Source organism: Lynx rufus, unplaced genomic scaffold, assembly GCF_022079265.1.
Source record: "Lynx rufus isolate CCGP_SWC_20201006 ecotype Redwood Valley unplaced genomic scaffold, mLynRuf1.p SCAF_15, whole genome shotgun sequence".
Classification (NCBI taxonomy): domain Eukaryota; kingdom Metazoa; phylum Chordata; class Mammalia; order Carnivora; family Felidae; genus Lynx; species Lynx rufus.
Window position 1 is genome coordinate 1 of NW_025814829.1, and position 25,993 is coordinate 25,993.

General features: G+C 73.4%; 22 non-coding genes across 22 annotated transcripts; 14 read left to right on the forward strand and 8 right to left on the reverse strand.

Annotated features, from left to right (window-relative positions):
* Nucleotides 1-716: 716 nt before the first annotated feature.
* TRNAG-UCC (transfer RNA glycine (anticodon UCC)) lies at nt 717-788 on the forward strand. The gene has a single exon. It is a non-coding gene; the product is annotated as a tRNA-Gly (tRNA).
* A 305-nt stretch (nt 789-1,093) lies between these two features.
* Nucleotides 1,094-1,165, forward strand: TRNAE-CUC (transfer RNA glutamic acid (anticodon CUC)). The gene has a single exon. It is a non-coding gene; the product is annotated as a tRNA-Glu (tRNA).
* A 2,232-nt stretch (nt 1,166-3,397) lies between these two features.
* On the reverse strand, nt 3,398-3,468 carry TRNAG-GCC (transfer RNA glycine (anticodon GCC)). Its single transcript has one exon. It is a non-coding gene; the product is annotated as a tRNA-Gly (tRNA).
* Nucleotides 3,469-5,031: 1,563 nt separating this feature from the next.
* TRNAL-CAG (transfer RNA leucine (anticodon CAG)) lies at nt 5,032-5,114 on the reverse strand. Its single transcript has one exon. It is a non-coding gene; the product is annotated as a tRNA-Leu (tRNA).
* Nucleotides 5,115-5,729: 615 nt separating this feature from the next.
* Nucleotides 5,730-5,802, forward strand: TRNAD-GUC (transfer RNA aspartic acid (anticodon GUC)). The gene has a single exon. It is a non-coding gene; the product is annotated as a tRNA-Asp (tRNA).
* A 782-nt stretch (nt 5,803-6,584) lies between these two features.
* TRNAG-UCC (transfer RNA glycine (anticodon UCC)) lies at nt 6,585-6,656 on the forward strand. Its single transcript has one exon. It is a non-coding gene; the product is annotated as a tRNA-Gly (tRNA).
* Nucleotides 6,657-6,961: 305 nt separating this feature from the next.
* TRNAE-CUC (transfer RNA glutamic acid (anticodon CUC)) lies at nt 6,962-7,033 on the forward strand. Its single transcript has one exon. It is a non-coding gene; the product is annotated as a tRNA-Glu (tRNA).
* Nucleotides 7,034-9,260: 2,227 nt separating this feature from the next.
* Nucleotides 9,261-9,331, reverse strand: TRNAG-GCC (transfer RNA glycine (anticodon GCC)). The gene has a single exon. It is a non-coding gene; the product is annotated as a tRNA-Gly (tRNA).
* A 1,564-nt stretch (nt 9,332-10,895) lies between these two features.
* Nucleotides 10,896-10,978, reverse strand: TRNAL-CAG (transfer RNA leucine (anticodon CAG)). The gene has a single exon. It is a non-coding gene; the product is annotated as a tRNA-Leu (tRNA).
* A 618-nt stretch (nt 10,979-11,596) lies between these two features.
* TRNAD-GUC (transfer RNA aspartic acid (anticodon GUC)) lies at nt 11,597-11,668 on the forward strand. Its single transcript has one exon. It is a non-coding gene; the product is annotated as a tRNA-Asp (tRNA).
* Nucleotides 11,669-12,448: 780 nt separating this feature from the next.
* TRNAG-UCC (transfer RNA glycine (anticodon UCC)) lies at nt 12,449-12,520 on the forward strand. The gene has a single exon. It is a non-coding gene; the product is annotated as a tRNA-Gly (tRNA).
* Nucleotides 12,521-12,825: 305 nt separating this feature from the next.
* On the forward strand, nt 12,826-12,897 carry TRNAE-CUC (transfer RNA glutamic acid (anticodon CUC)). Its single transcript has one exon. It is a non-coding gene; the product is annotated as a tRNA-Glu (tRNA).
* A 2,225-nt stretch (nt 12,898-15,122) lies between these two features.
* Nucleotides 15,123-15,193, reverse strand: TRNAG-GCC (transfer RNA glycine (anticodon GCC)). Its single transcript has one exon. It is a non-coding gene; the product is annotated as a tRNA-Gly (tRNA).
* A 1,563-nt stretch (nt 15,194-16,756) lies between these two features.
* On the reverse strand, nt 16,757-16,839 carry TRNAL-CAG (transfer RNA leucine (anticodon CAG)). Its single transcript has one exon. It is a non-coding gene; the product is annotated as a tRNA-Leu (tRNA).
* Nucleotides 16,840-17,451: 612 nt separating this feature from the next.
* Nucleotides 17,452-17,523, forward strand: TRNAD-GUC (transfer RNA aspartic acid (anticodon GUC)). Its single transcript has one exon. It is a non-coding gene; the product is annotated as a tRNA-Asp (tRNA).
* Nucleotides 17,524-18,306: 783 nt separating this feature from the next.
* TRNAG-UCC (transfer RNA glycine (anticodon UCC)) lies at nt 18,307-18,378 on the forward strand. The gene has a single exon. It is a non-coding gene; the product is annotated as a tRNA-Gly (tRNA).
* Nucleotides 18,379-18,683: 305 nt separating this feature from the next.
* Nucleotides 18,684-18,755, forward strand: TRNAE-CUC (transfer RNA glutamic acid (anticodon CUC)). Its single transcript has one exon. It is a non-coding gene; the product is annotated as a tRNA-Glu (tRNA).
* Nucleotides 18,756-20,973: 2,218 nt separating this feature from the next.
* TRNAG-GCC (transfer RNA glycine (anticodon GCC)) lies at nt 20,974-21,044 on the reverse strand. The gene has a single exon. It is a non-coding gene; the product is annotated as a tRNA-Gly (tRNA).
* Nucleotides 21,045-22,608: 1,564 nt separating this feature from the next.
* On the reverse strand, nt 22,609-22,691 carry TRNAL-CAG (transfer RNA leucine (anticodon CAG)). The gene has a single exon. It is a non-coding gene; the product is annotated as a tRNA-Leu (tRNA).
* A 625-nt stretch (nt 22,692-23,316) lies between these two features.
* On the forward strand, nt 23,317-23,388 carry TRNAD-GUC (transfer RNA aspartic acid (anticodon GUC)). The gene has a single exon. It is a non-coding gene; the product is annotated as a tRNA-Asp (tRNA).
* Nucleotides 23,389-24,168: 780 nt separating this feature from the next.
* Nucleotides 24,169-24,240, forward strand: TRNAG-UCC (transfer RNA glycine (anticodon UCC)). Its single transcript has one exon. It is a non-coding gene; the product is annotated as a tRNA-Gly (tRNA).
* A 305-nt stretch (nt 24,241-24,545) lies between these two features.
* Nucleotides 24,546-24,617, forward strand: TRNAE-CUC (transfer RNA glutamic acid (anticodon CUC)). Its single transcript has one exon. It is a non-coding gene; the product is annotated as a tRNA-Glu (tRNA).
* Nucleotides 24,618-25,993: the final 1,376 nt, after the last annotated feature.

Sequence of the window (25,993 nt, forward strand, 5' to 3'; positions counted from 1 at the left end):
TCCTTCTTCTCGGCCGTCCGGCGGCGCGTGCCCGGCCTGCCCACCGTCCACCGGCCCCAGCCCTTTGCGTGGCTCGAGGCCGGACGCTGGGTCGCCACCGCGCAGCCGGGGCCTCGTGTGGTCCCCGCGGCAGCCACAGCGAGCTCCTCGGCGACGTGCCGCCCAGCCGCCCAGCCGCGCAGCCGCCGTGGGTGTCGCTCGGGTGGGAGGCAGATGGGTCCGGTCCCGTCTGGATGCGGGAGGTGGTGTGGCCTGGCGCCCGCCCCCTCTGCTCCTTCCCGCGCGGGGCCGGGCTGGGCCGCTAGCTGCGGGCCGCGGAGGACGCGGAAGACGCCGGGCCGGGGACGTGGCGGGGCTCCCCAGCCGGCCTCCGAGGGCCCGAGAGCGGCCAGGGCGGCCAGAGCGCCCTCCAGAGGCGGGCGGCGGTGGGCGCGGGGCGCGGGGCGCGGGGCGGGCAGGTGGGCGGGGCGGGCGGGCGTGCCCGGCGACCGGCCGGTGCAGCTGAGTCGGAGGGGCGAGGCTGGGGCGCCGGGCGGCCGCAGCCCGTGGTGGCCGCAGCCCGTGGTGGCCGGGCAGAGCTGCGGCCGGGCGGGACGTCGGGGCAGGGCTGCGCCGGGCGGCGGAGGCGCGGCGGCGGCGGCGGCAAGAGAGCGCCAAGGCGAGAAGGCGCGGAGCGCACCCTGGGCCGGCCGCGTCGGGCCGGCCCGGGCCGTGCAGCGTTGGTGGTATAGTGGTGAGCATAGCTGCCTTCCAAGCAGTTGACCCGGGTTCGATTCCCGGCCAACGCAGCCGCCCGACCTTTTGCGCCGCTCCGGGGCCCTCCTGGCCAGGCCCGCCGGGCGCTGGCAGTGGGGGACCGGCGTGCCGGCCCGCTGGCGCTGGGCGCTGGGCACGTGGCCCGAGGCGGCGTGCGGGTGCGAGGGCGGCCGGCGCGCAGCGTTTTGCGGGTGCTGCCAGCGGGCCGGGTGGACTGCGTGGGGCCCGCGGGCGGCTGGACGTGCAGAGGCAGGGGCCTCGGGGCCCAAGCGGAGCCGCGTGGGTGGAATGGAGGCGCTGGGTCCAGGGGGTGCAGGCCAGGCGCGCAGCCTGTCGCTCCCTGGTGGTCTAGTGGTTAGGATTCGGCGCTCTCACCGCCGCGGCCCGGGTTCGATTCCCGGTCAGGGAAGCCTTTCTTCTTCCTCTGGCCCTCCGGGGCCTCCCCTCCCGGCCGGCCGAGCCGAGCCGAGCCACCCACCGTCTCGCCCCCAGTGCACCCGCACCACCCCCTTTTAGCCTAGCCCACGCCAGCACGCCAGGCCAGAGCTGGCTAGCTTGTCGCGGGCCCCGCCGCCAAGATGGAGGGGTGCACACAAGGCCACCTGCCACGCCCCGACGGGCGGCCCCGGCCTCGCCCTGCCACCTCGGCCCGTCCGAGCCTTTTGGCCTGGCTGGCCCACCGGAGGCCCTCGGCATCGCCTCTCCCCTTCGCCCCCCCCCCCCCCCCCCGCGCACGCGCTCGCCTGGCACCTTCGCTTCCACAGCCCGAGACGCGAGTGGGCGGGGCGGCCTCTGTCCCCGGCCGGGACCACCAGTGTGCGCAGGCGCCCCTGCCCCCCGAGTGCGCTCGGACCCCCACCGCCCCCTCCGGTGGCGCTCCTAGCTGGCCAGGCTGACGAGCCATCCTGTCCTCCCTCCTGAGGTGCCCGCGGTGGCGGTGCCGGGCGCGTGGGTCAGGTGAGCCCCGCGCAGCCCTGAGTCCCGTCACCTGGCCGAGCAGCCCCCCTCGGGCCTGCCACCTCTCGGGCGGCTTCCCTGCCCCACGCGGGGCGGGAGCGCCACGACCTGGCTGGCTGCGTCTCTCCCCGGCGACGGACAGCGGACCCCAGGGGCACGCCGGTCTTGGGCGCCGATGCGAGCACAGAGTCCGACCGCCGTGCCCGGGAGGTGGAGGAGGGAAGAGGCATCCGGGCACGGCCCGGACTCCCCGGGGCACTGGAGGTGAGACAGCGGGGAGGTGCCGTGGGAGCCACGGGGGAAGACAACCCAGCAGCCAGGCAGGTGGGTGGCGGTCGAGGCACCCCGGGGGACTGGGCGCACTTGTCGCCAACTTGTCATTCCAATTGCAGGACACGTCGGTCCCTTCCATCCTTTGGCAAAGGGGCCAGCGTGTTACCCAGTGGTCCCTTTCGCCACCTCCGCGCCCCAGCCCGCACCCCCGATGAGCGGCGTCCTCCACCACCCACCCCCCCCCCACTCACGCACACTTTTCACAGTTGCACGTTTCACAGTTTCCCATCCCGCCTCGCCCCGTGCCTCGCCAAGATAGGCGCCGTCCGTCCCTCTGTCCACCCCTGTCTGTATCCGTCCTCTTCTGTGGATGCCTCCCAAGGTCCATCGCACACCTCAGTCTCCTTCCCGCCCCAACTTGGGCACCCCTGTCCGCCGGGGATTTGCTCTGTGATCAGAGGTGTCCCCTCTCGAGGCCGAGCGGTCAGCCGGTGCGCCGCGCACACCTGCTGGGACACACTCGCTTCAACCGGACAAGCCCCCTGCAGCGGTGCGGAGGAGCCGCGGGCGGCCGTGGGTCTCCGGGTGCTTCCCGTGCCCACGGGAAGTTTCCTCGGAGTCCTCGCTTTTGCGTGTGTGTGTGCGTGTGGGTGTGTGTGGAGGGGAGGAGAGGTGGAGGTCGGGGTGGGAGAGGGATGGAGGACGGTGGTGGACTTTGGTGCCGTGGGTGGCTCTCGCGGTGGAAGAGGAAGCCGCGTTGGCACGATAGCGCGGCGGCGAAGCGGGACGCAGAGAATCAAGGGCCTGCGCGACCATGACGTTAGGCACGCTGGGGTCTTGCGGGTGCGGGTGCCGGTGCCACCTGGAGTCTGTGAGCGACCCTCCCGGCGCGGCAGCTTGGTTTCCGCCGGTTGTGCAAAAGGGGAGGATTTCTGGAGTGTGGGTAGAGTGAGCCAGAGCGCGCGCGCGCGCGCGCGGTGTGTGTGTGTGTGTGTGTGTGTGTCTGTGTCGGGGTGGGAGGGGCTGGTGGGAGGGGCGGGGGCGCGAGGTGGTGCCCAGGGAAGGGGAGGAGCGTGTGGGTGGCAGCGCGAGTTGGTGCGTGGATGCGTTCCTTGCAGTGAATCGGGAGACTGGAGCGAGGCGAGCGTCGTTAAAGAAAAGAAGGGCAAGGCAGGTGTCCGGGCGGGCGCGGATGGGCCCTTGGCTCCCGGGCGGGCGGAGTTTTGTCCCCAGGGCGAGCGAGCCAGGGAGGAGGAAGGGAATGTGCGGCAGGGGCAGGGGCGGGGACGGGATGGGGCGTGGGCGGGCCCCCAGAGAGGAGCAGACGTGGCTTTGGCCAGGTGCTCTGAAGGTGGGAGAGAGGAAGCGTAGCGCGCAGTTGGCGCTGCGGGGCCAAAAGGGGATGGCGCGTTGCATGGGCCGGGAATCGAACCCGGGCCTCCCGCGTGGCAGGCGAGAATTCTACCACTGAACCACCCATGCGCCCACGGACGTGGTCCACAGAGGGCTTCCCCAGCGGCGCCGGCCGCCTCCGTTGCCGGTCCCCGCCAGGAGTGAGCGTGAGCGTGAGCGTGAGCGTGAGCGTGAGCGTCTTCTCCGTGGGAGCAGGAGGCGGGCAGTCTGCAAGACAGGCTCCAGGCACGCGGAGAGCCAGCCCCTGGGGCGGGGCGGGGCGGGGCGCGGCGCGGCGCGGCGCGGACGTCCGGGCAGAGGAAGGCACGGAGGCGGACTGGGCTCATCCTGTGCTTTGTCCCTGGTCCAGGGCCGCCGCCACAGCCTGCCCGTGTCCCCAGAGGCAGCCAGGAGCCGGACCCAGCCCGGCCAGCGCCCGAACCCCAAACAGCCGGAGCCATCTGTGGCAGGTGCAGGCAGGCGAGGGACCTTGCCTTCAGCTGCTCCCAGCCCCGAGCCAAAGTCCCTTTGGCGGATGGTTTTCTCGCGCGTGCAGTGTGTGTCCCGGCAGACGGGGTGGGGAACGGACCTCTCGTGTGTGGAGCCGTGGGGCCGGGGGCGGGGATGGGTGGGCTGTGTGTCTTTGTGTGTGTGTGTGTGTGTGTGTGTGTGTGTGTGTGTGTGTGTGTGTTTGCGCTCGCGCCGGCGTCTGTCGGACGGAGTTAGAGGCCAGGTAGCGCCGCCTGCGCCTCTGAGTGCGTCTCGGGCCAAGAGAGCAAAGGCCTGAGCGCGCTGGCCGGCGCCTCTCCCTAGGGGTCCGGCTGGGTGCCTTGACAGGTTGGGAGGCAGGAGGGCGGTCTTGGATCCGGGAGGAACGCTGGGGCGGAGTGGCCGGCCGGCGGCCTCCCCGAGCCAGGAGATGCGCCGTGGCGCCCGGCTGGATGGCCCGGGGGGGTCTAGGGCTTCCGCTCACTGCTCCCTGCAGCCACCTTCCCGGCTTGGACTCGTGAGCCAGGCCCACAGAAGGGAGGGGTCCGCGCCGCCGGCTGGCCAGCAGACGGCTGGGCTGTATGGCTCCCGGGAGGCAGACAGGCAGGCAGGTAGGTGTGGCCAGGGGAAGGCCCCCAGGTGGAGAATCGTGTGGGCCGCCTCGGGAGGGTGTGGAGAGAATGGACTAGGGCCGGGGGAAAAGCACGGGGGTGCCGGTGGGGTGGGTGCGTGTTCCCGGGGGCGGCGGAAGCGGACGGCTGGCTGGAAGAGCCAGGCGCTGTCCAGCGGCCACATGTGGGAGCGGGAAGCGCGGGGAGCTTTGCAGCCTGGGCTGGTTCGCGAGTGCCGGGGTGAGGAGGGCAGGGGCGGGAATAGACGAGAAGGAGGACCAAAGAGCCTCCAGAAAGCAGCAGGTGCGAAGTCAGCGAAGCCTGCGGGTGTGGGAAAGGCGCTGGAGTCGCCGGGGAGTGCGTGCGTGTGTGTGTGTGTGCGAGCGCAGCGCGCGCGCGCGCGCGCTCAGAGCCCGAGGCGGCGAGGGTGGAGGGGCTGGAGCTCGGTCCCGGGCAGCGTGTGCTCGGGTGCGAGGCGGGCCGCGGCCGCGAGAGGGTGTGGTCCAGGCCCGGGTGGCGTGGCTGCTGTGTGGGGCGGGCCAAAAGGTGGGCGTGTCAGGAGTGGGATTCGAACCCACGCCTCCAGGGGAGACTGCGACCTGAACGCAGCGCCTTAGACCGCTCGGCCATCCTGACGGCGGGTGTGAGCGCGTCGCCGCTGGCCTGGCTGGGACGCGGCGCTAACGCTGGTGTCCTTGGCCGTCATGGCGCCCGGCTGGCGGCTGTGTGGGTGCGCAAGGGGCGAGACACGCGCGGCGGCCCCGGAGGAGCACGGCCAGCCGCTTCGCCGCCGCCGCCGCCGCCGCCGCCGCCGCCGCCGCCAGCGCGGCTCCCGTCGCAGTCGCACCCCCACCCCCAGCTCCCTGCAGGCCCCGTGCAGCGTCGGCGCCCCTTGCCCTGCTCCCCACCCCGCCTTCCTCGCCCTCGCCCTCGCCCTCGCCCTCGCAGTCCCGCTTGCCGTCTGGGGCCTTTTCTCCCGGCGCGATGCCCGCCTGGCAGACGAGAGAGAGGCAGCGCTCGTTGGGAGTACTGAGCGCCGTCCGGGTCCGTGTGTGGGCCCCGGGTCCGGGCGGACTCGGAGTCGGGGCCGGGGGCTGCCGTGCGGGAGAGGGGGCCGAAGCGGGGCTGGGGTCGGGTGGGGCGTGGCCCGTGTCGGGCGCCCGTGCAGGGCAGGGCGTCGAGGGCAGGCAGGGGCAGGCGTGGGGAGGCAGCCGGAGAGGGGTCGGGCGCCCGGGTGGCCGGCCGCCGCCGTCCTCGTTAGTATAGTGGTGAGTATCCCCGCCTGTCACGCGGGGAGACCGGGGTTCGATTCCCCGACGGGGAGGCAAGACGCCCTTTTTGGTGGCCTGCGCAGCTCTGGGTGCCACCTCTTGCTCCCGAGGGGCAGGGGCGCTTCTTCTCGGCCGTCCGGCGGCGCGTGCCCGGCCTGCCCACCGTCCACCGGCCCCAGCCCTTTGCGTGGCTCGAGGCCGGACGCTGGGTCGCCACCGCGCAGCCGGGGCCTCGTGTGGTCCCCGCGGCAGCCACAGCGAGCTCCTCGGCGACGTGCCGCCCAGCCGCCCAGCCGCGCAGCCGCCGTGGGTGTCGCTCGGGTGGGAGGCAGATGGGTCCGGTCCCGTCTGGATGCGGGAGGTGGTGTGGCCTGGCGCCCGCCCCCTCTGCTCCTTCCCGCGCGGGGGCCGGGCTGGGCCGCTAGCTGCGGGCCGCGGAGGACGCGGAAGACGCCGGGCCGGGGACGTGGCGGGGCTCCCCAGCCGGCCTCCGAGGGCCCGAGAGCGGCCAGGCGGCCAGAGCGCCCTCCAGAGGCGGGCGGCGGTGGGCGCGGGGCGCGGGGCGCGGGGCGGGCAGGTGGGCGGGCGGGCGGGCGTGCCCGGCGACCGGCCGGTGCAGCTGAGTCGGAGGGGCGAGGCTGGGGCGCCGGGCGGGCCGCAGCCCGTGGTGGCCGCAGCCCCTGGTGGCCGGGCAGAGCTGCGGCCGGGCGGGACGTCGGGGCAGGGCTGCGCCGGGCGGCGGAGGCGCGGCGGCGGCGGCGGCAAGAGAGCGCCAAGGCGAGAAGGCGCGGAGCGCACCCTGGGCCGGCCGCGTCGGGCCGGCCCGGGCCGTGCAGCGTTGGTGGTATAGTGGTGAGCATAGCTGCCTTCCAAGCAGTTGACCCGGGTTCGATTCCCGGCCAACGCAGCCGCCCGACCTTTTGCGCCGCTCCGGGGCCCTCCTGGCCAGGCCCGCCGGGCGCTGGCAGTGGGGGACGGCGTGCCGGCCCGCTGGGCGCTGGGCGCTGGGCACGTGGCCCGAGGCGGCGTGCGGGTGCGAGGGCGGCCGGCGCGCAGCGTTTTGCGGGTGCTGCCAGCGGGCCGGGTGGACTGCGTGGGGCCCGCGGGCGGCTGGACGTGCAGAGGCAGGGGCCTCGGGGCCCAAGCGGAGCCGCGTGGGTGGAATGGAGGCGCTGGGTCCAGGGGGTGCAGGCCAGGCGCGCAGCCTGTCGCTCCCTGGTGGTCTAGTGGTTAGGATTCGGCGCTCTCACCGCCGCGGCCCGGGTTCGATTCCCGGTCAGGGAAGCCTTTCTTCTTCCTCTGGCCCTCCGGGGCCTCCCCTCCCGGCCGGCCGAGCCGAGCCGAGCCACCCACCGTCTCGCCCCCAGTGCACCCGCACCACCCCCTTTTAGCCCACGCCAGCACGCCAGGCCAGAGCTGGCTAGCTTGTCGCGGGCCCCGCCGCCAAGATGGAGGGGTGCACACAAGGCCACCTGCCACGCCCCGACGGGCGGCCCCGGCCTCGCCCTGCCACCTCGGCCCGTCCGAGCCTTTTGGCCTGGCTGGCCCACCGGAGGCCCTCGGCATCGCCTCTCCCCTTCGCCCCCCCCCCCCCCCCCCCCGCGCACGCGCTCGCCTGGCACCTTCGCTTCCACAGCCCGAGACGCGAGTGGGCGGGGCGGCCTCTGTCCCCGGCCGGGACCACCAGTGTGCGCAGGCGCCCCTGCCCCCCGAGTGCGCTCGGACCCCCACCGCCCCCTCCGGTGGCGCTCCTAGCTGGCCAGGCTGACGAGCCATCCTGTCCTCCCTCCTGAGGTGCCCGCGGTGGCGGTGCCGGGCGCGTGGGTCAGGTGAGCCCCGCGCAGCCCTGAGTCCCGTCACCTGGCCGAGCAGCCCCCCTCGGGCCTGCCACCTCTCGGGCGGCTTCCCTGCCCCACGCGGGGCGGGAGCGCCACGACCTGGCTGGCTGCGTCTCTCCCCGGCGACGGACAGCGGACCCCAGGGGCACGCCGGTCTTGGGCGCCGATGCGAGCACAGAGTCCGACCGCCGTGCCCGGGAGGTGGAGGAGGGAAGAGGCATCCGGGCACGGCCCGGACTCCCCGGGGCACTGGAGGTGAGACAGCGGGGAGGTGCCGTGGGAGCCACGGGGGAAGACAACCCAGCAGCCAGGCAGGTGGGTGGCGGTCGAGGCACCCCGGGGGACTGGGCGCACTTGTCGCCAACTTGTCATTCCAATTGCAGGACACGTCGGTCCCTTCCATCCTTTGGCAAAGGGGCCAGCGTGTTACCCAGTGGTCCCTTTCGCCACCTCCGCGCCCCAGCCCGCACCCCCGATGAGCGGCGTCCTCCACCACCCACCCCCCCCCCACTCACGCACACTTTTCACAGTTGCACGTTTCACAGTTTCCCATCCCGCCTCGCCCCGTGCCTCGCCAAGATAGGCGCCGTCCGTCCCTCTGTCCACCCCTGTCTGTATCCGTCCTCTTCTGTGGATGCCTCCCAAGGTCCATCGCACACCTCAGTCTCCTTCCCGCCCCAACTTGGGCACCCCTGTCCGCCGGGGATTTGCTCTGTGATCAGAGGTGTCCCCTCTCGAGGCCGAGCGGTCAGCCGGTGCGCCGCGCACACCTGCTGGGACACACTCGCTTCAACCGGACAAGCCCCCTGCAGCGGTGCGGAGGAGCCGCGGGCGGCCGTGGGTCTCCGGGTGCTTCCCGTGCCCACGGGAAGTTTCCTCGGAGTCCTCGCTTTTGCGTGTGTGTGTGCGTGTGGGTGTGTGTGGAGGGGAGGAGAGGTGGAGGTCGGGGTGGGAGAGGGATGGAGGACGGTGGTGGACTTTGGTGCCGTGGGTGGCTCTCGCGGTGGAAGAGGAAGCCGCGTTGGCACGATAGCGCGGCGGCGAAGCGGGACGCAGAGAATCAAGGGCCTGCGCGACCATGACGTTAGGCACGCTGGGGTCTTGCGGGTGCGGGTGCCGGTGCCACCTGGAGTCTGTGAGCGACCCTCCCGGCGCGGCAGCTTGGTTTCCGCCGGTTGTGCAAAAGGGGAGGATTTCTGGAGTGTGGGTAGAGTGAGCCAGAGCGCGCGGCGCGCGCGCGCGTGTGTGTGTGTGTGTGTGTGTGTCTGTGTCGGGGTGGGAGGGGCTGGTGGGAGGGGCGGGGGCGCGAGGTGGTGCCCAGGGAAGGGGAGGAGCGTGTGGGTGGCAGCGCGAGTTGGTGCGTGGATGCGTTCCTTGCAGTGAATCGGGAGACTGGAGCGAGGCGAGCGTCGTTAAAGAAAAGAAGGGCAAGGCAGGTGTCCGGGCGGGCGCGGATGGGCCCTTGGCTCCCGGGCGGGCGGAGTTTTGTCCCCAGGGCGAGCGAGCCAGGGAGGAGGAAGGGAATGTGCGGCAGGGGCAGGGGCGGGGACGTGATGGGGCGTGGGCGGGCCCCCAGAGAGGAGCAGACGTGGCTTTGGCCAGGTGCTCTGAAGGTGGGAGAGAGGAAGCGTAGCGCGCAGTTGGCGCTGCGGGGCCAAAAGGGGATGGCGCGTTGCATGGGCCGGGAATCGAACCCGGGCCTCCCGCGTGGCAGGCGAGAATTCTACCACTGAACCACCCATGCGCCCACGGACGTGGTCCACAGAGGGCTTCCCCAGCGGCGCCGGCCGCCTCCGTTGCCGGTCCCCGCCAGGAGTGAGCGTGAGCGTGAGCGTGAGCGTGAGCGTGAGCGTGAGCGTCTTCTCCGTGGGAGCAGGAGGCGGGCAGTCTGCAAGACAGGCTCCAGGCACGCGGAGAGCCAGCCCCTGGGGCGGGGCGGGGCGGGGCGCGGCGCGGCGCGGCGCGGACGTCCGGGCAGAGGAAGGCACGGAGGCGGACTGGGCTCATCCTGTGCTTTGTCCCTGGTCCAGGGCCGCCGCCACAGCCTGCCCGTGTCCCCAGAGGCAGCCAGGAGCCGGACCCAGCCCGGCCAGCGCCCGAACCCCAAACAGCCGGAGCCATCTGTGGCAGGTGCAGGCAGGCGAGGGACCTTGCCTTCAGCTGCTCCCAGCCCCGAGCCAAAGTCCCTTTGGCGGATGGTTTTCTCGCGCGTGCAGTGTGTGTCCCGGCAGACGGGGTGGGGAACGGACCTCTCGTGTGTGGAGCCGTGGGGCCGGGGGCGGGGATGGGTGGGCTGTGTGTCTTTGTGTGTGTGTGTGTGTGTGTGTGTGTGTGTGTGTGTGTGTGTGTGTTGCGCTCGCGCCGGCGTCTGTCGGACGGAGTTAGAGGCCAGGTAGCGCCGCCTGCGCCTCTGAGTGCGTCTCGGGCCAAGAGAGCAAAGGCCTGAGCGCGCTGGCCGGCGCCTCTCCCTAGGGGTCCGGCTGGGTGCCTTGACAGGTTGGGAGGCAGGAGGGCGGTCTTGGATCCGGGAGGAACGCTGGGGCGGAGTGGCCGGCCGGCGGCCTCCCCGAGCCAGGAGATGCGCCGTGGCGCCCGGCTGGATGGCCCGGGGGGGTCTAGGGCTTCCGCTCACTGCTCCCTGCAGCCACCTTCCCGGCTTGGACTCGTGAGCCAGGCCCACAGAAGGGAGGGGTCCGCGCCGCCGGCTGGCCAGCAGACGGCTGGGCTGTATGGCTCCCGGGAGGCAGACAGGCAGGCAGGTAGGTGTGGCCAGGGGAAGGCCCCCAGGTGGAGAATCGTGTGGGCCGCCTCGGGAGGGTGTGGAGAGAATGGACTAGGGCCGGGGGAAAAGCACGGGGTGCCGGTGGGGTGGGTGCGTGTTCCCGGGGGCGGCGGAAGCGGACGGCTGGCTGGAAGAGCCAGGCGCTGTCCAGCGGCCACATGTGGGAGCGGGAAGCGCGGGGAGCTTTGCAGCCTGGGCTGGTTCGCGAGTGCCGGGGTGAGGAGGGCAGGGGCGGGAATAGACGAGAAGGAGGACCAAAGAGCCTCCAGAAAGCAGCAGGTGCGAAGTCAGCGAAGCCTGCGGGTGTGGGAAAGGCGCTGGAGTCGCCGGGGAGTGCGTGCGTGTGTGTGTGTGTGCGAGCGCGCGCGCGCGCGCGCGCTCAGAGCCCGAGGCGGCGAGGGTGGAGGGGCTGGAGCTCGGTCCCGGGCAGCGTGTGCTCGGGTGCGAGGCGGGCCGCGGCCGCGAGAGGGTGTGGTCCAGGCCCGGGTGGCGTGGCTGCTGTGTGGGGCGGGCCAAAAGGTGGGCGTGTCAGGAGTGGGATTCGAACCCACGCCTCCAGGGGAGACTGCGACCTGAACGCAGCGCCTTAGACCGCTCGGCCATCCTGACGGCGGGTGTGAGCGCGTCGCCGCTGGCCTGGCTGGGACGCGGCGCTAACGCTGGTGTCCTTGGCCGTCATGGCGCCCGGCTGGCGGCTGTGTGGGTGCGCAAGGGGCGAGACACGCGCGGCGGCCCCGGAGGAGCACGGCCAGCCGCTTCGCCGCCGCCGCCGCCGCCGCCGCCGCCGCCGCCGCCGCCAGCGCGGCTCCCGTCGCAGTCGCACCCCCACCCCCAGCTCCCTGCAGGCCCCGTGCAGCGTCGGCGCCCCTTGCCCTGCTCCCCACCCCGCCTTCCTCGCCCTCGCCCTCGCCCTCGCCCTCGCAGTCCCGCTTGCCGTCTGGGGCCTTTTCTCCCGGCGCGATGCCCGCCTGGCAGACGAGAGAGAGGCAGCGCTCGTTGGGAGTACTGAGCGCCGTCCGGGTCCGTGTGTGGGCCCCGGGTCCGGGCGGACTCGGAGTCGGGGCCGGGGGCTGCCGTGCGGGAGAGGGGGCCGAAGCGGGGCTGGGGTCGGGTGGGGCGTGGCCCGTGTCGGGCGCCCGTGCAGGGCAGGGCGTCGAGGGCAGGCAGGGGCAGGCGTGGGGAGGCAGCCGGAGAGGGGTCGGGCGCCCGGGTGGCCGGCCGCCGCCGTCCTCGTTAGTATAGTGGTGAGTATCCCCGCCTGTCACGCGGGAGACCGGGGTTCGATTCCCCGACGGGGAGGCAAGACGCCCTTTTTGGTGGCCTGCGCAGCTCTGGGTGCCACCTCTTGCTCCCGAGGGGCAGGGGCGCTTCTTCTCGGCCGTCCGGCGGCGCGTGCCCGGCCTGCCCACCGTCCACCGGCCCCAGCCCTTTGCGTGGCTCGAGGCCGGACGCTGGGTCGCCACCGCGCAGCCGGGGCCTCGTGTGGTCCCCGCGGCAGCCACAGCGAGCTCCTCGGCGACGTGCCGCCCAGCCGCCCAGCCGCGCAGCCGCCGTGGGTGTCGCTCGGGTGGGAGGCAGATGGGTCCGGTCCCGTCTGGATGCGGGAGGTGGTGTGGCCTGGCGCCCGCCCCCTCTGCTCCTTCCCGCGCGGGGCCGGGCTGGGCCGCTAGCTGCGGGCCGCGGAGGACGCGGAAGACGCCGGGCCGGGGACGTGGCGGGGCTCCCCAGCCGGCCTCCGAGGGCCCGAGAGCGGCCAGGCGGCCAGAGCGCCCTCCAGAGGCGGGCGGCGGTGGGCGCGGGGCGCGGGGCGCGGGGCGGGCAGGTGGGCGGGCGGGCGGGCGTGCCCGGCGACCGGCCGGTGCAGCTGAGTCGGAGGGGCGAGGCTGGGGCGCCGGGCGGCCGCAGCCCGTGGTGGCCGCAGCCCCTGGTGGCCGGGCAGAGCTGCGGCCGGGCGGGACGTCGGGGCAGGGCTGCGCCGGGCGGCGGAGGCGCGGCGGCGGCGGCGGCAAGAGAGCGCCAAGGCGAGAAGGCGCGGAGCGCACCCTGGGCCGGCCGCGTCGGGCCGGCCCGGGCCGTGCAGCGTTGGTGGTATAGTGGTGAGCATAGCTGCCTTCCAAGCAGTTGACCCGGGTTCGATTCCCGGCCAACGCAGCCGCCCGACCTTTTGCGCCGCTCCGGGGCCCTCCTGGCCAGGCCCGCCGGGCGCTGGCAGTGGGGGACGGCGTGCCGGCCCGCTGGGCGCTGGGCGCTGGGCACGTGGCCCGAGGCGGCGTGCGGGTGCGAGGGCGGCCGGCGCGCAGCGTTTTGCGGGTGCTGCCAGCGGGCCGGGTGGACTGCGTGGGGCCCGCGGGCGGCTGGACGTGCAGAGGCAGGGGCCTCGGGGCCCAAGCGGAGCCGCGTGGGTGGAATGGAGGCGCTGGGTCCAGGGGGTGCAGGCCAGGCGCGCAGCCTGTCGCTCCCTGGTGGTCTAGTGGTTAGGATTCGGCGCTCTCACCGCCGCGGCCCGGGTTCGATTCCCGGTCAGGGAAGCCTTTCTTCTTCCTCTGGCCCTCCGGGGCCTCCCCTCCCGGCCGGCCGAGCCGAGCCGAGCCACCCACCGTCTCGCCCCCAGTGCACCCGCACCACCCCCTTTTAGCCCACGCCAGCACGCCAGGCCAGAGCTGGCTAGCTTGTCGCGGGCCCCGCCGCCAAGATGGAGGGGTGCACACAAGGCCACCTGCCACGCCCCGACGGGCGGCCCCGGCCTCGCCCTGCCACCTCGGCCCGTCCGAGCCTTTTGGCCTGGCTGGCCCACCGGAGGCCCTCGGCATCGCCTCTCCCCTTCGCCCCCCCCCCCCCCCCCGCGCACGCGCTCGCCTGGCACCTTCGCTTCCACAGCCCGAGACGCGAGTGGGCGGGGCGGCCTCTGTCCCCGGCCGGGACCACCAGTGTGCGCAGGCGCCCCTGCCCCCCGAGTGCGCTCGGACCCCCACCGCCCCCTCCGGTGGCGCTCCTAGCTGGCCAGGCTGACGAGCCATCCTGTCCTCCCTCCTGAGGTGCCCGCGGTGGCGGTGCCGGGCGCGTGGGTCAGGTGAGCCACGCGCAGCCCTGAGTCCCGTCACCTGGCCGAGCAGCCCCCCTCGGGCCTGCCACCTCTCGGGCGGCTTCCCTGCCCCACGCGGGGCGGGAGCGCCACGACCTGGCTGGCTGCGTCTCTCCCCGGCGACGGACAGCGGACCCCAGGGGCACGCCGGTCTTGGGCGCCGATGCGAGCACAGAGTCCGACCGCCGTGCCCGGGAGGTGGAGGAGGGAAGAGGCATCCGGGCACGGCCCGGACTCCCCGGGGCACTGGAGGTGAGACAGCGGGGAGGTGCCGTGGGAGCCACGGGGGAAGACAACCCAGCAGCCAGGCAGGTGGGTGGCGGTCGAGGCACCCCGGGGGACTGGGCGCACTTGTCGCCAACTTGTCATTCCAATTGCAGGACACGTCGGTCCCTTCCATCCTTTGGCAAAGGGGCCAGCGTGTTACCCAGTGGTCCCTTTCGCCACCTCCGCGCCCCAGCCCGCACCCCCGATGAGCGGCGTCCTCCACCACCCACCCCCCCCCCACTCACGCACACTTTTCACAGTTGCACGTTTCACAGTTTCCCATCCCGCCTCGCCCCGTGCCTCGCCAAGATAGGCGCCGTCCGTCCCTCTGTCCACCCCTGTCTGTATCCGTCCTCTTCTGTGGATGCCTCCCAAGGTCCATCGCACACCTCAGTCTCCTTCCCGCCCCAACTTGGGCACCCCTGTCCGCCGGGGATTTGCTCTGTGATCAGAGGTGTCCCCTCTCGAGGCCGAGCGGTCAGCCGGTGCGCCGCGCACACCTGCTGGGACACACTCGCTTCAACCGGACAAGCCCCCTGCAGCGGTGCGGAGGAGCCGCGGGCGGCCGTGGGTCTCCGGGTGCTTCCCGTGCCCACGGGAAGTTTCCTCGGAGTCCTCGCTTTTGCGTGTGTGTGTGCGTGTGGGTGTGTGTGGAGGGGAGGAGAGGTGGAGGTCGGGGTGGGAGAGGGATGGAGGACGGTGGTGGACTTTGGTGCCGTGGGTGGCTCTCGCGGTGGAAGAGGAAGCCGCGTTGGCACGATAGCGCGGCGGCGAAGCGGGACGCAGAGAATCAAGGGCCTGCGCGACCATGACGTTAGGCACGCTGGGGTCTTGCGGGTGCGGGTGCCGGTGCCACCTGGAGTCTGTGAGCGACCCTCCCGGCGCGGCAGCTTGGTTTCCGCCGGTTGTGCAAAAGGGGAGGATTTCTGGAGTGTGGGTAGAGTGAGCCAGAGCGCGCGCGCGCGCGCGCGTGTGTGTGTGTGTGTGTGTGTGTGTCTGTGTCGGGGTGGGAGGGGCTGGTGGGAGGGGCGGGGGCGCGAGGTGGTGCCCAGGGAAGGGGAGGAGCGTGTGGGTGGCAGCGCGAGTTGGTGCGTGGATGCGTTCCTTGCAGTGAATCGGGAGACTGGAGCGAGGCGAGCGTCGTTAAAGAAAAGAAGGGCAAGGCAGGTGTCCGGGCGGGCGCGGATGGGCCCTTGGCTCCCGGGCGGGCGGAGTTTTGTCCCCAGGGCGAGCGAGCCAGGGAGGAGGAAGGGAATGTGCGGCAGGGGCAGGGGCGGGGACGTGATGGGGCGTGGGCGGGCCCCCAGAGAGGAGCAGACGTGGCTTTGGCCAGGTGCTCTGAAGGTGGGAGAGAGGAAGCGTAGCGCGCAGTTGGCGCTGCGGGGCCAAAAGGGGATGGCGCGTTGCATGGGCCGGGAATCGAACCCGGGCCTCCCGCGTGGCAGGCGAGAATTCTACCACTGAACCACCCATGCGCCCACGGACGTGGTCCACAGAGGGCTTCCCCAGCGGCGCCGGCCGCCTCCGTTGCCGGTCCCCGCCAGGAGTGAGCGTGAGCGTGAGCGTGAGCGTGAGCGTGAGCGTGAGCGTCTTCTCCGTGGGAGCAGGAGGCGGGCAGTCTGCAAGACAGGCTCCAGGCACGCGGAGAGCCAGCCCCTGGGGCGGGGCGGGGCGGGGCGCGGCGCGGCGCGGCGCGGACGTCCGGGCAGAGGAAGGCACGGAGGCGGACTGGGCTCATCCTGTGCTTTGTCCCTGGTCCAGGGCCGCCGCCACAGCCTGCCCGTGTCCCCAGAGGCAGCCAGGAGCCGGACCCAGCCCGGCCAGCGCCCGAACCCCAAACAGCCGGAGCCATCTGTGGCAGGTGCAGGCAGGCGAGGGACCTTGCCTTCAGCTGCTCCCAGCCCCGAGCCAAAGTCCCTTTGGCGGATGGTTTTCTCGCGCGTGCAGTGTGTGTCCCGGCAGACGGGGTGGGGAACGGACCTCTCGTGTGTGGAGCCGTGGGGCCGGGGGCGGGGATGGGTGGGCTGTGTGTCTTTGTGTGTGTGTGTGTGTGTGTGTGTGTGTGTGTGTGTGTGTGTGTTTGCGCTCGCGCCGGCGTCTGTCGGACGGAGTTAGAGGCCAGGTAGCGCCGCCTGCGCCTCTGAGTGCGTCTCGGGCCAAGAGAGCAAAGGCCTGAGCGCGCTGGCCGGCGCCTCTCCCTAGGGGTCCGGCTGGGTGCCTTGACAGGTTGGGAGGCAGGAGGGCGGTCTTGGATCCGGGAGGAACGCTGGGGCGGAGTGGCCGGCCGGCGGCCTCCCCGAGCCAGGAGATGCGCCGTGGCGCCCGGCTGGATGGCCCGGGGGGGTCTAGGGCTTCCGCTCACTGCTCCCTGCAGCCACCTTCCCGGCTTGGACTCGTGAGCCAGGCCCACAGAAGGGAGGGGTCCGCGCCGCCGGCTGGCCAGCAGACGGCTGGGCTGTATGGCTCCCGGGAGGCAGACAGGCAGGCAGGTAGGTGTGGCCAGGGGAAGGCCCCCAGGTGGAGAATCGTGTGGGCCGCCTCGGGAGGGTGTGGAGAGAATGGACTAGGGCCGGGGGAAAAGCACGGGGTGCCGGTGGGGTGGGTGCGTGTTCCCGGGGGCGGCGGAAGCGGACGGCTGGCTGGAAGAGCCAGGCGCTGTCCAGCGGCCACATGTGGGAGCGGGAAGCGCGGGGAGCTTTGCAGCCTGGGCTGGTTCGCGAGTGCCGGGGTGAGGAGGGCAGGGGCGGGAATAGACGAGAAGGAGGACCAAAGAGCCTCCAGAAAGCAGCAGGTGCGAAGTCAGCGAAGCCTGCGGGTGTGGGAAAGGCGCTGGAGTCGCCGGGGAGTGCGTGCGTGTGTGTGTGTGTGCGAGCGCGCGCGCGCGCGCGCGCTCAGAGCCCGAGGCGGCGAGGGTGGAGGGGCTGGAGCTCGGTCCCGGGCAGCGTGTGCTCGGGTGCGAGGCGGGCCGCGGCCGCGAGAGGGTGTGGTCCAGGCCCGGGTGGCGTGGCTGCTGTGTGGGGCGGGCCAAAAGGTGGGCGTGTCAGGAGTGGGATTCGAACCCACGCCTCCAGGGGAGACTGCGACCTGAACGCAGCGCCTTAGACCGCTCGGCCATCCTGACGGCGGGTGTGAGCGCGTCGCCGCTGGCCTGGCTGGGACGCGGCGCTAACGCTGGTGTCCTTGGCCGTCATGGCGCCCGGCTGGCGGCTGTGTGGGTGCGCAAGGGGCGAGACACGCGCGGCGGCCCCGGAGGAGCACGGCCAGCCGCTTCGCCGCCGCCGCCGCCGCCGCCGCCGCCGCCGCCGCCCGCGGCTCCCGTCGCAGTCGCACCCCCACCCCAGCTCCCTGCAGGCCCCGTGCAGCGTCGGCGCCCCTTGCCCTGCTCCCCACCCCGCCTTCCTCGCCCTCGCCCTCGCCCTCGCCCTCGCAGTCCCGCTTGCCGTCTGGGGCCTTTTCTCCCGGCGCGATGCCCGCCTGGCAGACGAGAGAGAGGCAGCGCTCGTTGGGAGTACTGAGCGCCGTCCGGGTCCGTGTGTGGGCCCCGGGTCCGGGCGGACTCGGAGTCGGGGCCGGGGGCTGCCGTGCGGGAGAGGGGGCCGAAGCGGGGCTGGGGTCGGGTGGGGCGTGGCCCGTGTCGGGCGCCCGTGCAGGGCAGGGCGTCGAGGGCAGGCAGGGGCAGGCGTGGGGAGGCAGCCGGAGAGGGGTCGGGCGCCCGGGTGGCCGGCCGCCGCCGTCCTCGTTAGTATAGTGGTGAGTATCCCCGCCTGTCACGCGGGAGACCGGGGTTCGATTCCCCGACGGGGAGGCAAGACGCCCTTTTTGGTGGCCTGCGCAGCTCTGGGTGCCACCTCTTGCTCCCGAGGGGCAGGGGCGCTTCTTCTCGGCCGTCCGGCGGCGCGTGCCCGGCCTGCCCACCGTCCACCGGCCCCAGCCCTTTGCGTGGCTCGAGGCCGGACGCTGGGTCGCCACCGCGCAGCCGGGGCCTCGTGTGGTCCCCGCGGCAGCCACAGCGAGCTCCTCGGCGACGTGCCGCCCAGCCGCCCAGCCGCGCAGCCCGCCGTGGGTGTCGCTCGGGTGGGAGGCAGATGGGTCCGGTCCCGTCTGGATGCGGGAGGTGGTGTGGCCTGGCGCCCGCCCCCTCTGCTCCTTCCCGCGCGGGGCCGGGCTGGGCCGCTAGCTGCGGGCCGCGGAGGACGCGGAAGACGCCGGGCCGGGGACGTGGCGGGGCTCCCCAGCCGGCCTCCGAGGGCCCGAGAAGCGGCCAGGCGGCCAGAGCGCCCTCCAGAGGCGGGCGGCGGTGGGCGCGGGGCGCGGGGCGCGGGGCGGGCAGGTGGGCGGGCGGGCGGGCGTGCCCGGCGACCGGCCGGTGCAGCTGAGTCGGAGGGGCGAGGCTGGGGGCGCCGGGCGGCCGCAGCCCGTGGTGGCCGCAGCCCCTGGTGGCCGGGCAGAGCTGCGGCCGGGCGGGACGTCGGGGCAGGGCTGCGCCGGGCGGCGGAGGCGCGGCGGCGGCGGCGGCAAGAGAGCGCCAAGGCGAGAAGGCGCGGAGCGCACCCTGGGCCGGCCGCGTCGGGCCGGCCCGGGCCGTGCAGCGTTGGTGGTATAGTGGTGAGCATAGCTGCCTTCCAAGCAGTTGACCCGGGTTCGATTCCCGGCCAACGCAGCCGCCCGACCTTTTGCGCCGCTCCGGGGCCCTCCTGGCCAGGCCCGCCGGGCGCTGGCAGTGGGGGACGGCGTGCCGGCCCGCTGGGCGCTGGGCGCTGGGCACGTGGCCCGAGGCGGCGTGCGGGTGCGAGGGCGGCCGGCGCGCAGCGTTTTGCGGGTGCTGCCAGCGGGCCGGGTGGACTGCGTGGGGCCCGCGGGCGGCTGGACGTGCAGAGGCAGGGGCCTCGGGGCCCAAGCGGAGCCGCGTGGGTGGAATGGAGGCGCTGGGTCCAGGGGGTGCAGGCCAGGCGCGCAGCCTGTCGCTCCCTGGTGGTCTAGTGGTTAGGATTCGGCGCTCTCACCGCCGCGGCCCGGGTTCGATTCCCGGTCAGGGAAGCCTTTCTTCTTCCTCTGGCCCTCCGGGGCCTCCCCTCCCGGCCGGCCGAGCCGAGCCGAGCCACCCACCGTCTCGCCCCCAGTGCACCCGCACCACCCCCTTTTAGCCCACGCCAGCACGCCAGGCCAGAGCTGGCTAGCTTGTCGCGGGCCCCGCCGCCAAGATGGAGGGGTGCACACAAGGCCACCTGCCACGCCCCGACGGGCGGCCCCGGCCTCGCCCTGCCACCTCGGCCCGTCCGAGCCTTTTGGCCTGGCTGGCCCACCGGAGGCCCTCGGCATCGCCTCTCCCCTTCGCCCCCCCCCCCCCCGCGCACGCGCTCGCCTGGCACCTTCGCTTCCACAGCCCGAGACGCGAGTGGGCGGGGCGGCCTCTGTCCCCGGCCGGGACCACCAGTGTGCGCAGGCGCCCCTGCCCCCCGAGTGCGCTCGGACCCCCACCGCCCCCTCCGGTGGCGCTCCTAGCTGGCCAGGCTGACGAGCCATCCTGTCCTCCCTCCTGAGGTGCCCGCGGTGGCGGTGCCGGGCGCGTGGGTCAGGTGAGCCACGCGCAGCCCTGAGTCCCGTCACCTGGCCGAGCAGCCCCCCTCGGGCCTGCCACCTCTCGGGCGGCTTCCCTGCCCCACGCGGGGCGGGAGCGCCACGACCTGGCTGGCTGCGTCTCTCCCCGGCGACGGACAGCGGACCCCAGGGGCACGCCGGTCTTGGGCGCCGATGCGAGCACAGAGTCCGACCGCCGTGCCCGGGAGGTGGAGGAGGGAAGAGGCATCCGGGCACGGCCCGGACTCCCCGGGGCACTGGAGGTGAGACAGCGGGGAGGTGCCGTGGGAGCCACGGGGGAAGACAACCCAGCAGCCAGGCAGGTGGGTGGCGGTCGAGGCACCCCGGGGGACTGGGCGCACTTGTCGCCAACTTGTCATTCCAATTGCAGGACACGTCGGTCCCTTCCATCCTTTGGCAAAGGGGCCAGCGTGTTACCCAGTGGTCCCTTTCGCCACCTCCGCGCCCCAGCCCGCACCCCCGATGAGCGGCGTCCTCCACCACCCACCCCCCCCCCACTCACGCACACTTTTCACAGTTGCACGTTTCACAGTTTCCCATCCCGCCTCGCCCCGTGCCTCGCCAAGATAGGCGCCGTCCGTCCCTCTGTCCACCCCTGTCTGTATCCGTCCTCTTCTGTGGATGCCTCCCAAGGTCCATCGCACACCTCAGTCTCCTTCCCGCCCCAACTTGGGCACCCCTGTCCGCCGGGGATTTGCTCTGTGATCAGAGGTGTCCCCTCTCGAGGCCGAGCGGTCAGCCGGTGCGCCGCGCACACCTGCTGGGACACACTCGCTTCAACCGGACAAGCCCCCTGCAGCGGTGCGGAGGAGCCGCGGGCGGCCGTGGGTCTCCGGGTGCTTCCCGTGCCCACGGGAAGTTTCCTCGGAGTCCTCGCTTTTGCGTGTGTGTGTGCGTGTGGGTGTGTGTGGAGGGGAGGAGAGGTGGAGGTCGGGGTGGGAGAGGGATGGAGGACGGTGGTGGACTTTGGTGCCGTGGGTGGCTCTCGCGGTGGAAGAGGAAGCCGCGTTGGCACGATAGCGCGGCGGCGAAGCGGGACGCAGAGAATCAAGGGCCTGCGCGACCATGACGTTAGGCACGCTGGGGTCTTGCGGGTGCGGGTGCCGGTGCCACCTGGAGTCTGTGAGCGACCCTCCCGGCGCGGCAGCTTGGTTTCCGCCGGTTGTGCAAAAGGGGAGGATTTCTGGAGTGTGGGTAGAGTGAGCCAGAGCGCGCGCGCGCGCGCGCGTGTGTGTGTGTGTGTGTGTGTCTGTGTCGGGGTGGGAGGGGCTGGTGGGAGGGGCGGGGGCGCGAGGTGGTGCCCAGGGAAGGGGAGGAGCGTGTGGGTGGCAGCGCGAGTTGGTGCGTGGATGCGTTCCTTGCAGTGAATCGGGAGACTGGAGCGAGGCGAGCGTCGTTAAAGAAAAGAAGGGCAAGGCAGGTGTCCGGGCGGGCGCGGATGGGCCCTTGGCTCCCGGGCGGGCGGAGTTTTGTCCCCAGGGCGAGCGAGCCAGGGAGGAGGAAGGGAATGTGCGGCAGGGGCAGGGGCGGGGACGTGATGGGGCGTGGGCGGGCCCCCAGAGAGGAGCAGACGTGGCTTTGGCCAGGTGCTCTGAAGGTGGGAGAGAGGAAGCGTAGCGCGCAGTTGGCGCTGCGGGGCCAAAAGGGGATGGCGCGTTGCATGGGCCGGGAATCGAACCCGGGCCTCCCGCGTGGCAGGCGAGAATTCTACCACTGAACCACCCATGCGCCCACGGACGTGGTCCACAGAGGGCTTCCCCAGCGGCGCCGGCCGCCTCCGTTGCCGGTCCCCGCCAGGAGTGAGCGTGAGCGTGAGCGTGAGCGTGAGCGTGAGCGTCTTCTCCGTGGGAGCAGGAGGCGGGCAGTCTGCAAGACAGGCTCCAGGCACGCGGAGAGCCAGCCCCTGGGGCGGGGCGGGGCGGGGGCGCGGCGCGGCGCGGCGCGGACGTCCGGGCAGAGGAAGGCACGGAGGCGGACTGGGCTCATCCTGTGCTTTGTCCCTGGTCCAGGGCCGCCGCCACAGCCTGCCCGTGTCCCCAGAGGCAGCCAGGAGCCGGACCCAGCCCGGCCAGCGCCCGAACCCCAAACAGCCGGAGCCATCTGTGGCAGGTGCAGGCAGGCGAGGGACCTTGCCTTCAGCTGCTCCCAGCCCCGAGCCAAAGTCCCTTTGGCGGATGGTTTTCTCGCGCGTGCAGTGTGTGTCCCGGCGGACGGGGTGGGGAACGGACCTCTCGTGTGTGGAGCCGTGGGGCCGGGGGCGGGGATGGGTGGGCTGTGTGTCTTTGTGTGTGTGTGTGTGTGTGTGTGTGTGTGTGTGTGTGTGTGTTTGCGCTCGCGCCGGCGTCTGTCGGACGGAGTTAGAGGCCAGGTAGCGCCGCCTGCGCCTCTGAGTGCGTCTCGGGCCAAGAGAGCAAAGGCCTGAGCGCGCTGGCCGGCGCCTCTCCCTAGGGGTCCGGCTGGGTGCCTTGACAGGTTGGGAGGCAGGAGGGCGGTCTTGGATCCGGGAGGAACGCTGGGGCGGAGTGGCCGGCCGGCGGCCTCCCCGAGCCAGGAGATGCGCCGTGGCGCCCGGCTGGATGGCCCGGGGGGGGGGGGGTCTAGGGCTTCCGCTCACTGCTCCCTGCAGCCACCTTCCCGGCTTGGACTCGTGAGCCAGGCCCACAGAAGGGAGGGGTCCGCGCCGCCGGCTGGCCAGCAGACGGCTGGGCTGTATGGCTCCCGGGAGGCAGACAGGCAGGCAGGTAGGTGTGGCCAGGGGAAGGCCCCCAGGTGGAGAATCGTGTGGGCCGCCTCGGGAGGGTGTGGAGAGAATGGACTAGGGCCGGGGGAAAAGCACGGGGTGCCGGTGGGGTGGGTGCGTGTTCCCGGGGGCGGCGGAAGCGGACGGCTGGCTGGAAGAGCCAGGCGCTGTCCAGCGGCCACATGTGGGAGCGGGAAGCGCGGGGAGCTTTGCAGCCTGGGCTGGTTCGCGAGTGCCGGGGTGAGGAGGGCAGGGGCGGGAATAGACGAGAAGGAGGACCAAAGAGCCTCCAGAAAGCAGCAGGTGCGAAGTCAGCGAAGCCTGCGGGTGTGGGAAAGGCGCTCGAGTCGCCGGGGAGTGCGTGCGTGCGTGTGTGTGTGCGAGCGCGCGCGCGCGTGCGCGCGCTCAGAGCCCGAGGCGGCGAGGGTGGAGGGGCTGGAGCTCGGTCCCGGGCAGCGTGTGCTCGGGTGCGAGGCGGGCCGCGGCCGCGAGAGGGTGTGGTCCAGGCCCGGGTGGCGTGGCTGCTGTGTGGGGCGGGCCAAAAGGTGGGCGTGTCAGGAGTGGGATTCGAACCCACGCCTCCAGGGGAGACTGCGACCTGAACGCAGCGCCTTAGACCGCTCGGCCATCCTGACGGCGGGTGTGAGCGCGTCGCCGCTGGCCTGGCTGGGACGCGGCGCTAACGCTGGTGTCCTTGGCCGTCATGGCGCCCGGCTGGCGGCTGTGTGGGTGCGCAAGGGGCGAGACACGCGCGGCGGCCCCGGAGGAGCACGGCCAGCCGCTTCGCCGCCGCCGCCGCCGCCGCCGCCGCCGCCGCCGCCGCCGCCGCCAGCGCGGCTCCCGTCGCAGTCGCACCCCCACCCCCAGCTCCCTGCAGGCCCCGTGCAGCGTCGGCGCCCCTTGCCCTGCTCCCCACCCCGCCTTCCTCGCCCTCGCCCTCGCCCTCGCCCTCGCAGTCCCGCTTGCCGTCTGGGGCCTTTTCTCCCGGCGCGATGCCCGCCTGGCAGACGAGAGAGAGGCAGCGCTCGTTGGGAGTACTGAGCGCCGTCCGGGTCCGTGTGTGGGCCCCGGGTCCGGGCGGACTCGGAGTCGGGGCCGGGGGCTGCCGTGCGGGAGAGGGGGGCCGAAGCGGGGCTGGGGTCGGGTGGGGCGTGGCCCGTGTCGGGCGCCCGTGCAGGGCAGGGCGTCGAGGGCAGGCAGGGGCAGGCGTGGGGAGGCAGCCGGAGAGGGGTCGGGCGCCCGGGTGGCCGGCCGCCGCCGTCCTCGTTAGTATAGTGGTGAGTATCCCCGCCTGTCACGCGGGAGACCGGGGTTCGATTCCCCGACGGGGAGGCAAGACGCCCTTTTTGGTGGCCTGCGCAGCTCTGGGTGCCACCTCTTGCTCCCGAGGGGCAGGGGCGCTTCTTCTCGGCCGTCCGGCGGCGCGTGCCCGGCCTGCCCACCGTCCACCGGCCCCAGCCCTTTGCGTGGCTCGAGGCCGGACGCTGGGTCGCCACCGCGCAGCCGGGGCCTCGTGTGGTCCCCGCGGCAGCCACAGCGAGCTCCTCGGCGACGTGCCGCCCAGCCGCCCAGCCGCGCAGCCGCCGTGGGTGTCGCTCGGGTGGGAGGCAGATGGGTCCGGTCCCGTCTGGATGCGGGAGGTGGTGTGGCCTGGCGCCCGCCCCCTCTGCTCCTTCCCGCGCGGGGCCGGGCTGGGCCGCTAGCTGCGGGCCGCGGAGGACGCGGAAGACGCCGGGCCGGGGACGTGGCGGGGCTCCCCAGCCGGCCTCCGAGGGCCCGAGAGCGGCCAGGCGGCCAGAGCGCCCTCCAGAGGCGGGCGGCGGTGGGCGCGGGGCGCGGGGCGCGGGGCGGGCAGGTGGGCGGGCGGGCGGGCGTGCCCGGCGACCGGCCGGTGCAGCTGAGTCGGAGGGGCGAGGCTGGGGCGCCGGGCGGCCGCAGCCCGTGGTGGCCGCAGCCCGTGGTGGCCGGGCAGAGCTGCGGCCGGGCGGGACGTCGGGGCAGGGCTGCGCCGGGCGGCGGAGGCGCGGCGGCGGCGGCGGCAAGAGAGCGCCAAGGCGAGAAGGCGCGGAGCGCACCCTGGGCCGGCCGCGTCGGGCCGGCCCGGGCCGTGCAGCGTTGGTGGTATAGTGGTGAGCATAGCTGCCTTCCAAGCAGTTGACCCGGGTTCGATTCCCGGCCAACGCAGCCGCCCGACCTTTTGCGCCGCTCCGGGGCCCTCCTGGCCAGGCCCGCCGGGCGCTGGCAGTGGGGGACGGCGTGCCGGCCCGCTGGGCGCTGGGCGCTGGGCACGTGGCCCGAGGCGGCGTGCGGGTGCGAGGGCGGCCGGCGCGCAGCGTTTTGCGGGTGCTGCCAGCGGGCCGGGTGGACTGCGTGGGGCCCGCGGGCGGCTGGACGTGCAGAGGCAGGGGCCTCGGGGCCCAAGCGGAGCCGCGTGGGTGGAATGGAGGCGCTGGGTCCAGGGGGTGCAGGCCAGGCGCGCAGCCTGTCGCTCCCTGGTGGTCTAGTGGTTAGGATTCGGCGCTCTCACCGCCGCGGCCCGGGTTCGATTCCCGGTCAGGGAAGCCTTTCTTCTTCCTCTGGCCCTCCGGGGCCTCCCCTCCCGGCCGGCCGAGCCGAGCCGAGCCACCCACCGTCTCGCCCCCAGTGCACCCGCACCACCCCCTTTTAGCCCACGCCAGCACGCCAGGCCAGAGCTGGCTAGCTTGTCGCGGGCCCCGCCGCCAAGATGGAGGGGTGCACACAAGGCCACCTGCCACGCCCCGACGGGCGGCCCCGGCCTCGCCCTGCCACCTCGGCCCGTCCGAGCCTTTTGGCCTGGCTGGCCCACCGGAGGCCCTCGGCATCGCCTCTCCCCTTCGCCCCCCCCCCCCCCCCCCGCGCACGCGCTCGCCTGGCACCTTCGCTTCCACAGCCCGAGACGCGAGTGGGCGGGGCGGCCTCTGTCCCCGGCCGGGACCACCAGTGTGCGCAGGCGCCCCTGCCCCCCGAGTGCGCTCGGACCCCCACCGCCCCCTCCGGTGGCGCTCCTAGCTGGCCAGGCTGACGAGCCATCCTGTCCTCCCTCCTGAGGTGCCCGCGGTGGCGGTGCCGGGCGCGTGGGTCAGGTGAGCCACGCGCAGCCCTGAGTCCCGTCACCTGGCCGAGCAGCCCCCCTCGGGCCTGCCACCTCTCGGGCGGCTTCCCTGCCCCACGCGGGGCGGGAGCGCCACGACCTGGCTGGCTGCGTCTCTCCCCGGCGACGGACAGCGGACCCCAGGGGCACGCCGGTCTTGGGCGCCGATGCGAGCACAGAGTCCGACCGCCGTGCCCGGGAGGTGGAGGAGGGAAGAGGCATCCGGGCACGGCCCGGACTCCCCGGGGCACTGGAGGTGAGACAGCGGGGAGGTGCCGTGGGAGCCACGGGGGAAGACAACCCAGCAGCCAGGCAGGTGGGTGGCGGTCGAGGCACCCCGGGGGACTGGGCGCACTTGTCGCCAACTTGTCATTCCAATTGCAGGACACGTCGGTCCCTTCCATCCTTTGGCAAAGGGGCCAGCGTGTTACCCAGTGGTCCCTTTCGCCACCTCCGCGCCCCAGCCCGCACCCCCGATGAGCGGCGTCCTCCACCACCCACCCCCCCCCCCACTCACGCACACTTTTCACAGTTGCACGTTTCACAGTTTCCCATCCCGCCTCGCCCCGTGCCTCGCCAAGATAGGCGCCGTCCGTCCCTCTGTCCACCCCTGTCTGTATCCGTCCTCTTCTGTGGATGCCTCCCAAGGTCCATCGCACACCTCAGTCTCCTTCCCGCCCCAACTTGGGCACCCCTGTCCGCCGGGGATTTGCTCTGTGATCAGAGGTGTCCCCTCTCGAGGCCGAGCGGTCAGCCGGTGCGCCGCGCACACCTGCTGGGACACACTCGCTTCAACCGGACAAGCCCCCTGCAGCGGTGCGGAGG